This window comes from Sylvia atricapilla, chromosome 17 (genome assembly GCF_009819655.1).
Source record: "Sylvia atricapilla isolate bSylAtr1 chromosome 17, bSylAtr1.pri, whole genome shotgun sequence".
NCBI lineage: Eukaryota > Metazoa > Chordata > Aves > Passeriformes > Sylviidae > Sylvia > Sylvia atricapilla.
Genome location: NC_089156.1, coordinates 1,306,598 through 1,316,986, shown reverse-complemented (window position 1 = coordinate 1,316,986; position 10,389 = coordinate 1,306,598).

Genomic DNA, 10,389 nt, shown 5'->3' with positions numbered 1-10,389 from the left:
AAGAGCAGCAGCATATTTGGCCACTGATTGCAAAAGAAAAGGGAAAACCATTATTTTTTCATTTCGCTTTTTTAACGCTCCAGTGGGAGACATTGACTGTATGTGGGTGACCCTCATTGCTACAGCATTGCTAAGGCTTCCCTGTTCCTTAAAAGTAAAAAATTAGGATATTCAGTTCTTAAAAATTCATATATTCCAATTGGCTGGACTCGCAGCAAGCGGGTGCCAAGTGTCTCATTGTGTCAGGCCTTACTTACACAGCAGCACATTCAACGTCACGGCTTCATGAGTCAGGGTTTTCTGTCTGAAAAGGATCACGTCAAGAAAACCAGACAAAAATTCCCTATAGCCCAGCAACAGAGCATGCTGTGTAAGAGGCTCTGTTGGGAAGGAGAGCGAGATGTGAGAGTCAGATCTGTCTGCCTGGGCATCCTTCCACGCTGGACAAAGGCGGCGCTCAGTGACGGTCAGCGAGGCTCCGTGACTCAAGAGCTTTGATAATCGCTCCAGGAGGAGCTGGGTGCAGAGGCCTGGCCAGACCTGCGGCCGTGCCGTGGCTTTGCTGATGTCAGGGCACCTTTGAAGCCACTCCACGAGCACCTCGTGGCTTGCACTGCCGGGCTGAGGACACCGTGTGTGCCGTGGCTCCTGTTCAGACCTGCTGGGATTGCGCTGAGCTGCCGGGAGCTCCAGGATGTTGGATGTGTTACGTCACATGGGCTCTGCTGCTGTCACCACCAGCCCCGTGTGCATCACTGTGGCAGGAAATGCTGCCCATGGGCAGGCTTGAGTTTTTCAGCTGCTATTAACTCTGCTTTCTATTAGTAATTCCATTATCTATCAGCGCCTATTGCATCCACAGGTCACAAGGTGCTTTGTGAAGGAGGTTGACCATCTCATGTAGGGAGGGACAGGACACAGGGAATGGCTTCCCCACTCCCAGAGGACAGGAGTGGATGGGAGATTGGGCAGGAATTGTTCCCTGGCAGGGTGGGCAGGCCCTGGCACAGGGTGCCCAGAGCAGCTGTGGCTGCCCCTGGATCCCTGGCAGTGTCCAAGGCCAGGTTTAACAGGGCTTGGAGCAGCCTGGGACAGTGGAAGGTGTCCCTGACTGTGGGAGGAGGTGAAACAGTATGAGTTTTAAGTCCCTTCCAACCCTAATTACTCTACAATTCTATGGTCTTTATGCCCACTATAAAGAGAACAAGCTGAAATTCAAAGTGGAAGTGACTCTCCTGAGATCATGACTCTGCCAGCCAGGAGTGATTTGACAGCTCAGTTCTTCAAGGTGTTCTCAGCATATACTTCTCTGCAGTTTCTAATGTGTAGATTTCTGTGAAGAATTTCCTTTATTAGTCTGGAATATTACTGGAGAGATTTGTGAAGCAGGGCTTTGGGAAATTAATTTTCCCTAAATTCAGCGCTCTGCTGAGGGCCATCTCACTTTCTCCTGTGATCTGCACCTTAGTGGTGACATTTGGTATTTGAGGGAGGCATCAAAGAGAGGTGCATGTGGAGGGACGTTGCTGAAGCTGAAACCCTTTCTGTTGGTGCACCCACTCCAATTTGAGGTGTTTGAGAGCTCTGGCTGAAGGCCAATGGCCTTAAACTCCTTATTTGGTCGATGAAGAGAGATCAGCTCTTTCCCAGGGTGATTCAGAGTGGAGACACACTCTCCTTTTGAATCACTGAAGGAAGCCTTTCATCTCTCTCTGTTATCTGCAGAGGAACATCTCCCCCATAACACTGGTCTTTGGGCTGCTGTGGATTCCACCTGCATCCCACTGGTCTTGACCAGCAAAGCCACTGGACTTGCTCCTGTGCCCTTGTGGGGGATGAGCAGAAGTCCTGCTCAGGCACATTATTTTGTGTCTGTGCACTGAGGAGGCTTTGCACCTTCCTCTGGAGCATCTGTTGGGAGTTACTGCTGGAGACAGAGATGGGCTGGATGGGCTTTTGGTCTGATCCGGCCATTCCTGTCTTTCTTTGATCTAGAATAATATTTAGCCATCACTTACTGGTGTGGGAAGGATGAGGATTTTGCTGATTTCAGTATTTCTGCAGATTTTTTGAGAAACAAAGAGTCACTTTCTTTGGGTTTAGAGTCTGGAGATTAGCACTGATCCTCATGAATCCTATGGTGTGTGCAGCATTCCTGGGAGCTGTGTATGGACTCCCTGGGTGAGCACAGCCTGCCTTGGGCAGGCTCACGGGGGTGTGAGAGAAGATGGTTTGGTGTATGACAGTGGAACAAAGATGGAATGAGATGGGAATCACTGAGGGACTGAGTTTTGGTCATGTTCAGGTGGTTTTGCCGTCTGTTTCTGGTTCCTCTGAGACTTGGTTTTCTGCAGGAAAAAAAACTAACTCAGGAGGATTTGTGTGAGGACACTCAGGAGCTACACTGAACTGGGGGACTAGTTTTTGAGCCTTATCTGTGGTATTTTCTGAAGAAGCCAATCAGTGAAGAGGGTGATAAAATTCCCCTGGCTCCAGCCTCTGCTTCCAGGACACAGCAAGGGCAGCGCTGGCCTCCTCAAGCCAAGGCAGGAAGGAAAAACACTTCATTCCTGGGAGCCCACCTGCTCTCCTGCTGCTGCTCCCTCAGCCAAGGAACATTCCTTTGCTCAGGAAAGCAGGAGTTCTGTGCCAGGCACTCCCCCCACCTGCATGGGCCGGGAGGAAGAAGAGGCCAGGCATGGCAGCTGCCCCTCGCCAGGCAGGAGCTTACGGAGAAAGCTGGATCCCTTCTGAGTAACAGTGAATTCCTTAGCCAAGCGAGGGTGCACATTCCCTTTGCTGGGAGCAAGGCAAGTCTGTTCTTGGTGGGAAGTTCCTTCTTGGAGGCTCACCTGGGGAAAAGGATGGGGATGTGGGAACAGTCAGGCTGCGTGGGACAGCAGGGCCACAGCCTGCTCCATGATTCCCAGACAGGGAAGTCCCAGGACAGGGAGCAAGGGAGTGATTTCCCTAGAATGTCGGGATGGCTCAACCGTGGACATGAACGAATAAAGGTGAGGGAGGACCCTGGGTTTCCCCTTGCCCAAGGCACTCTGATTCCCAGTGCTTTCCCATTGACACTCAAAGAGAAGCTGCCTTGCCCCTCTCCATCCTCTTCCCAGTGTGGCACACGGCCAGGAAGGATGCTCATGGATCCAGGGACTTGGCTATTTCCTGCATCAAGGGTGGGCAGCATTAAACAGCCTCCTCTGCTCCTTTCACAGGATCACAGAATAGTTTGGGTTGAAAGGGACATTGAAACCCATCCCATTCCACCCTCTGCCATGGCAGGGACACCTCCCACTGTCCCAGGCTGCTCCAAGCCCCAGTGTCCAGCCTGGCCTTGGGCACTGCCAGGGATCCAGGGGCAGCCACAGCTGCTCTGGGCACCCTGTGCCAGGGCCTGCCCACCCTCCCAGGGAACAGTTCCTTCCCAACATCCCATCTAACCCTGCCCTCTGGACAGAGGAATGAAGCCATTCCCCATTGTCCTGTCATCCTTGTAAAAATCTTCTATGTTCTGTTTAAAAACTGCAGGGCCACTATTAGGTCACCCCATTTTCCAGAATGAACAATCTCAATTCTCTCATCATTTCCTCCAGCCCTGGGAGCACCTCTGTGGCCTTCTCTTGACTGGCTCCAGCAGATCCAGGTCCTTCCTGTGCTGGGCCCCAGGGCTGGAGGCAGCTCTGCAGGTCGGGTCTCACCTGAGTGGGGCAAGAGGGGCAGAATCCCCCACACCCCCTCCTGCTGCCCACACTGGGGGCTCAGCCCAGGGTATGGAGGTTTCTGGATCCCAGTGCACGTGGCCAAGGCTTGGCCAGCCCTTGCCCATGAGCACCCCAAAGTTCTTCTCCTCAGAGCTGCTCTTGATCCCTTCATCCCCAGCCTGAGGTCCTGGGGGTTGCCCCAACCCAGATGCAGCAACAGCACTTGGTCCTGCTAAACCACATGAGATTCCCATGGACCCACTGCTTGAGCTTGCCCAGGTCCTTCTGGATGGCTCTGTCTTTTGCATGTGTCACTGCACCTTCAGCTTGGTGTCATCTGAAAACCTGCTGAGGGTGCCCTGCATCACTTCCTCCACATAATTAATGCAGATACTCAATAACACTGGTTCCAGCATGGACCCCAAAAGCAGGTGCGTTTGGGACTGAGAGATGCTCAACTCCAGCGAACTGCAGGATTGCACACAGTGCCTCCCACCTGCTCTGTTCCTCAGGGCTGCCCCATGCTTGGAGCAAATTCCTGGGCTCCAGAACAGGCTGAGCACCTGAAGACTCCCTGTGCCAGCACCAGCTGGTGGGCAGGTCTGGCTCTCTCCCAGCACACGGCATCGGGAGCTGCGGGCTGACCCCGCGGTGCTGTGCCTGCCTCTGGCACCAAACACATCCCGGCGGGAATGGCAGGTGGCCACCAGCCAGGATTTCAGGCTGGGATGGGTCGCCCTGGCCTGTCCCTCCCTGCCAGCTGCCTGCAGTGCCCCGAGGCAGCGGCTTCGCAATTCCGAGCAGAGGAAGTGGCAGCCGCACGTCGAGCCGCTGCTGGCAGCGCCAGGGGTCATTGCCACCCCTGCCGGCCGCGCTTCCTTCCCCTCCGGCTCCCGGGAAGGGAAGCTGCCCCAGCAAAGTGCCCATCAGCAAAAAGGCTGCGGGTGCCGCAGGGACACCCAGCTGCCTTTTGGATCAGCGCCCAAGGAACTCGGCAGGAATTGCGCCAGAAGAGTGGAATAGCAGAGTTGGGAGAGCCAGGGGATTGGAGAGATACAAACGGGATGTTTGTATCCCTCGGGGCTGGGGACAGTTGCTACCTCAGGGTATTTTTTGGAGGTGTTTGGATATTTCTAGGGAACTGCCCTGCCTGTATTTTCTGCCCAGCTGGCTCTCTCCTCCCCTGTGGTTATGGAAAGATGTTTTTCAGCCAAAAGTGCCTTGGTTCCACAGCGCTCCCCGCGAGCTGTGTGACACTGCCTCCAGTGCTGGGACCGGCACTCAGTGCTTTCCCACAATAGGCCGGACACTGCTGTGAGGACGCCAAAAAACCTTCTGGCTCCAGAAGGGATTTAGCCCAGCAAAGCCTTTCTGCTCCCTGAATTCAACCCCTCATCCTGCTGTGTATGAGCCACTCTTGCTTCCATCTTCTCTCAACCGAGTTGCTTGCACATCCCAGCTGGGAAGCTGAAGTTGGGAGAAAGTCTGTGGAATTGGGGAGTGAAGATTGGAGATGTTGGGGTGAGCAGCTCCTGCGTGGTAGCGAGCTGCCTGCTCTGCATCCCTGTCCTGTCTCTTGCAGGGGTTCTTCCACAGGCAGAGATCCTGGAAAATCAGGAAAATCTCTCCTGAATGTCTCTCACTGTGGTCAAAGCCTGGAGTGTCCTGTCCCACCCTGCAGTGACAGAGAGCAGATCGCTCTGCCCTGCTTCCACCACATCCCCTGCACCCCTCACTCCACCTTTTCAGGCTCAGCAGGCGCTGGGCTTTTCCTGCCCCCCTCTCACGCCGTTGCCCGTGCTGGGTCAGGGCTTTCTCAAAGTGATCACCTCATTCCATGAGCTGGCAGCTGTGGAAGAGTGGTTTCCATGCTCTGCCAGCCACTGCCAAAGTTGCTGCCAGATCCTGCTCATCCCTGCTCTGAAGCCTGCCTGCACCAGCTTGGCTTCCCAGTGCTCTCCCATCCCATCCTAAGCACCATTTTGGTGGTCCCCATCCAGCTCAGCCCCTAAACTGGTGCTGACACCTTTGCAGGCAAACAGGTCTGTGCCCAGCAGTCCCCTCCAGCCAGGTGCCACCAGCCATGTGCCCACGGGGAGAGGGTGGCATCTCTCCTCCCACCTCTCTCCAGGCATTTGCTGCAGTGCTCGCGTGCAGGCAGCTGGAGGGAATCAGAGGAAACACTTAGAGAAAATCTGGGCAAAGACAAGGGAAAAAAATCCTGGGACCTGGCAAGATTCTAAGCAAGTTTCCATGAGAAATCCAACGTGTCCATCCAGCTCGTCTGTGCTGGAGCATTCCCAGGCCTCTCCCAGGGTCAGCGGCGTTGCCAATGCCCACCCAACTTTCGGCAGAGCCCTGACCAAGCCTGGTCTCCTGCTCACAGCTCCAGCGGCTCCTGATCCCCCTCTCCCTCCCTGCTGCCAATTCCCAGCCGCCCGGGGAGCTGCCCGCCTCCCGTTGCTCCTGTGACATATTTATTGCTATCAGTTTAGTCTCTAATTTCCTTTGTTTCAGAATATCTGACGGTGCAATTAAGAAGGCCCGAAGGGAAGCTTGTGTGTGCTCGGTCATCAGACCTGCGGTTACCGTCTGTCTGGAAGCGGCGCTGGAGCGGGCCTTGGGAACAGCTGCCAGGCTTCCAGGCTTGTTTTCATTTTCTAAGAGGTTAACTGAGAGCCCGACGCGAAGAGACACCCATACACACCCAGAAACCCCGCCACACACACGGAGCCACACGCACCCGTACGGAAACACACACATAAACACAGATGTGGGCCGGCACGGGGACATATAAACATGGCCCTGCGCGGAACCAGCCCCGGGAACGCGGGGTAGGACCTGTCTTATCCCGGCTTTTCGCAGGTCGTGGTGCGGCAGGACGAGGCTGCCGCGCGGAGACTGCACCCTGCACCTCCATTCCATGAAGTGCAGCTTGTTCTGCCCCGGCTCCGGCACCGTGGGGCAGGTCCCTCCCGCTGCTCGGCCGAGACCTTCTGGGGGAAGAGCCCGGTCACAGTAGCTGTGAAGAGGCACAGCTGGGGCTTGTTTCCTCCCGGGCTTGGCTGCGAGGCGAGCATGCGAGGATGTGGATGCGCCCGGGGTCGGGGCTGTGGAGCTCTCCCCGCCGGCACTGGGAGCCGGGCTGGGTCATTCTGCCCAGGCGTGCTGGAGGGGGCAAAGGAAGCTTTAATATTGATTACAGCAGGGTTAGGAAAGGAGAGAGCATTCCAGTCTGTCACTAGGGATTGGTAAATCCTGAGGGGCTGCAGCTCCTGGTGCCCCGGAGACTGGTGGTGCTGGGGTGATGAGGGCCCATGGTACTGAGGTGATGGGGACCTGTGGTACTGGGGTGATGGGGACTGACCCTGGAGGTTGCTGGGATGATTTGGACCAGGTTGTCAGGGTGATGGGGGCCAGTGGTGACAGGATAATGGTGACCAATGGTGCTGGGGTGATAGGACTAAAGGGTGGCCTGTGAGCCCAGGGTGATGAACACCTCAGAGAGCCAGTGCTGGCCCACAGCAGGCTGATACACAGCAGCACCAAGGTGGAGTGTTTACCAGCACAATTTGGCAACACCAAGGTGAGGTGACCACAGCTTCCTCATGGAAAACCCCATCCCAGCACCTGGCAGGCATCTCACCAGGGCTGCCAGGAAGAGACAGACTTCGCCCACCCATTACTGTCCTTCCTGCCCAAAGAGCAAAGCCCATGAGGGAAATGCCAGGCTGGGAAAAAAGCAAGGAGAAATCTTTCTAGGAGCAGGTTTGTACCTCAGTGCCCGGCTGCAGGGGAGGAGAATCTCTGGTGGCTTTTAAGGGCTGGGTTCATGCTGCTGCCGCGGGGCCTCGTTTGGAGCTTGCTCCTCTCTTGCTCCTGTCTTCACAAGACGTGTAGGAACTTCCTATCTCTGGAGCCTCGGGCCCTTAGTCAAATTTGGTTGGCAGCCACAGGTGCGCACACGCTCGCCCGGCAGGATTGCACGCACACCTTGTCTTCTTAGGAAACTAGAGGGGAGCGTGACCCAGGCCGGGTAGCACTTCATTCTGCTGTAATAAATTAACTTGTCAATTGTTCTGGCCCTAAAACCTGTCACAGATGCAGTGAAAGCCAAGGGGGAAGCTTGGCATCCTGGTGGTGAGCCCAGCCAGGTGGGGGACATGCAGCCAAGTTTGGTGGGACACTCAAGGTGCCCATCGAGGCTCAGTCCCTGCCTTGCTGCGGGCATGGGCTGGGGGTCCTCAGCAAAGGGGTCCTGCTGGTGTTGGGTAAAGCCCTTAGCATGGAAATAAAGGGTGGGACATCCCTAGTTCTAACTGGAAGTGTCCCTCTCTTCCCCTGTGGTGCCCCTGGGCTGGAAGTGCTGCTGTTCCCTAGGGTGTGGGGACAGCAAAGAGCAGGGACAGACCCATCAGTCTCACTCAGGGCTGTTGTCCATTCCCTGTAATAGCGACAGTAACCTCTGCTTTCCTTTTCTCTTTTTCTCCAGGCATCTCCACTCCTTTTTGCTGACTCTCTGAATTACCCTTAGTGGGAAAAGGACAGCAGGAGCTCCTCTTCCCCCAGAGCTGCACTGGTGTGCAGCCAAAAGTGGCACAACCCCCTGTGCTCCACAGGGCCAGAGGCCACCAACTAGAGCAGCAGGAGGAGCACAGTGGCATGTGCACTCTCTGCAGCCCTGGCTCCAGGGACCCTGGGGACCTGCCACAGCTCCTGCTTAGTCCCAGGGCTGGTCCTTCCTGGCAGGTCTCTCCCAGTGTTGCCTTCTCTTCTGGAAGCCTGCTTAGGATTTGCTTCCAAACACTTTTCTTCACATCTCTTCCTCCTTGCCAGCCCTCTACCCCATCCCAAAGTGCTCTCTCCCTTTCCTTGGGTGAGATCTTTCCCTTGAACCCCGATTTTCCCCTCAGTGCCACGAATTATGTAGGTTCAGGCCATCTGAAACGCTTTGTTAAGCAGATGTGTCTCAAACAGCCTCACAGGTCCTGCTGAACTTTGGGCTTTGGGCTCAGTCTCCAAGGCAGATTCCACGTCCCGTGAGACCTGAGCAGGGGTAGAAGAGCCGGGATGTTCACTCTCTTTTGGACACTGATGGGTGCTCTGCATGCTGAGGATCTGGTCACTGAGCATTTATCGAGGTTCCTCCATCAGTGCCAAGGGCAGCCGGGGCTGCGGAAGTGTCCTGGTCTCTGTTGGAGGGCGTTAGCTGTGTCGAGATAACCCCGCTATCAGATCCTCGGGGCTGGCCCCGCCCGTCGCTCCAAGGCAGCCCAAAGCATCCCCTCCTCGAGGGAGAAGGGTCCCTAAGCCCCGTGCGGGGGTTCCCCGGCCAGCCCCAAGTTGGGGTGCACCAAGGAGAGGCCTCTCCAGCAGCTCCACAGGACTGGAGTTGACCCCGCTCCAAAGCTCACTCACTATGAGACTCAGCACTTGCTGAGCAAAGCTGCCGACAGGGGTCTCGGGGGACCACTGGGGATGTGTCATCCTGCTGCCGAGCCAGCCCCGTGCTCCAGCCGTGTCACACAGAGAGTGGCTCTGCCGGGGGGTCCGGATCCTGGCCCCTGCCCTCCCCCTGGCTCTTGCAGGCCTGTGCCAGGTCCCCCGCTGGGCACGGGGGCGGCTCTCGGAGCCGGCTCCTGCGGCAGAGGTTGCGTTCGTCCCGCCTCCAGCCCATTGTCTTGTTTATTTGTCACGGTTGATCCCCAATTAGGGGTTTGAGCCGTTTGGGACAAGCGCTGTTTCTTCCCATGTGAACGTGCGGTTCCCGCTCCGCCGGGCTGTGATGTGGCCGGCGACCCGCAGGAGCATCTGCTATTGCAGCAACAGTGCCCGAATGCGTTTCAGATGGGCTCGGCTCTGCTTTCCGTGCTCGGGCCGGCGGCCAGCCCGGGATGGAGCCTCCAGCCGGCCCTGGGGATGCGATGTTCCCGTCCTCAGGGACCCGGCCTGGGGACCTGCTGGGGAGATCGTCACCAGCCAAACGCGTCTGGCCAGTGCCCAGCCTTGGGGGGACCCTGGATGGGGAAGGCGCTCTGCCGTGGGCACCAGTGGGTCCGACCCCAGCCTGGGTACACCCCGGGGAAGGAAGGAAGGATGCTCCTCCTGGGATCTCTCAGGGAACGACCCCACCGCCACTCCCGGCTCTGCCGGTGACTCGGCCCCGCTAGGAATGGTCCCGCCGGCTCAGTGCCGGGGATGCGGCGCGGGTCACCCCGCGGAGGGGACGCGCAGCCGGCGGTGCCCCAGCCCCGCACCTGCCCCTGCGGACGGCAAGTCCCGTCTGGTCGGTGGCCCCGGGGCGGCGCAGGGCCCGTCCGGCCGGGTTCGCGCGGCGTCAGGCAGCACATGATCCGCGCCGCGGGGCCAAGGGCTGAGGTCAGTCAGTCACACCCAGGCAGCGGCACTGACTTCACCGCGGGCAGGAGCAGCTCCTCACGTATCCCGCTCCCCGAAGGCACCGCTGACCCGCCGCTCGGGGCCCATGGTCAGGCCGCTCCGTTATCGGGGCGCGGGCATCACTCCCATCGCAACGGATGGCTCCCCGGAGCTTCTCCTGGCTCCCGTCCCAGCCGGCATAGTTCCCCTGGTCCTGGGGCCGGAGGGCAGTCACTGACAGGGTCCTGCCGGTGCCGCTGGGGAAGCCGCAGCACCGGTTCCTTTGCGGTGCTCCCGGTGC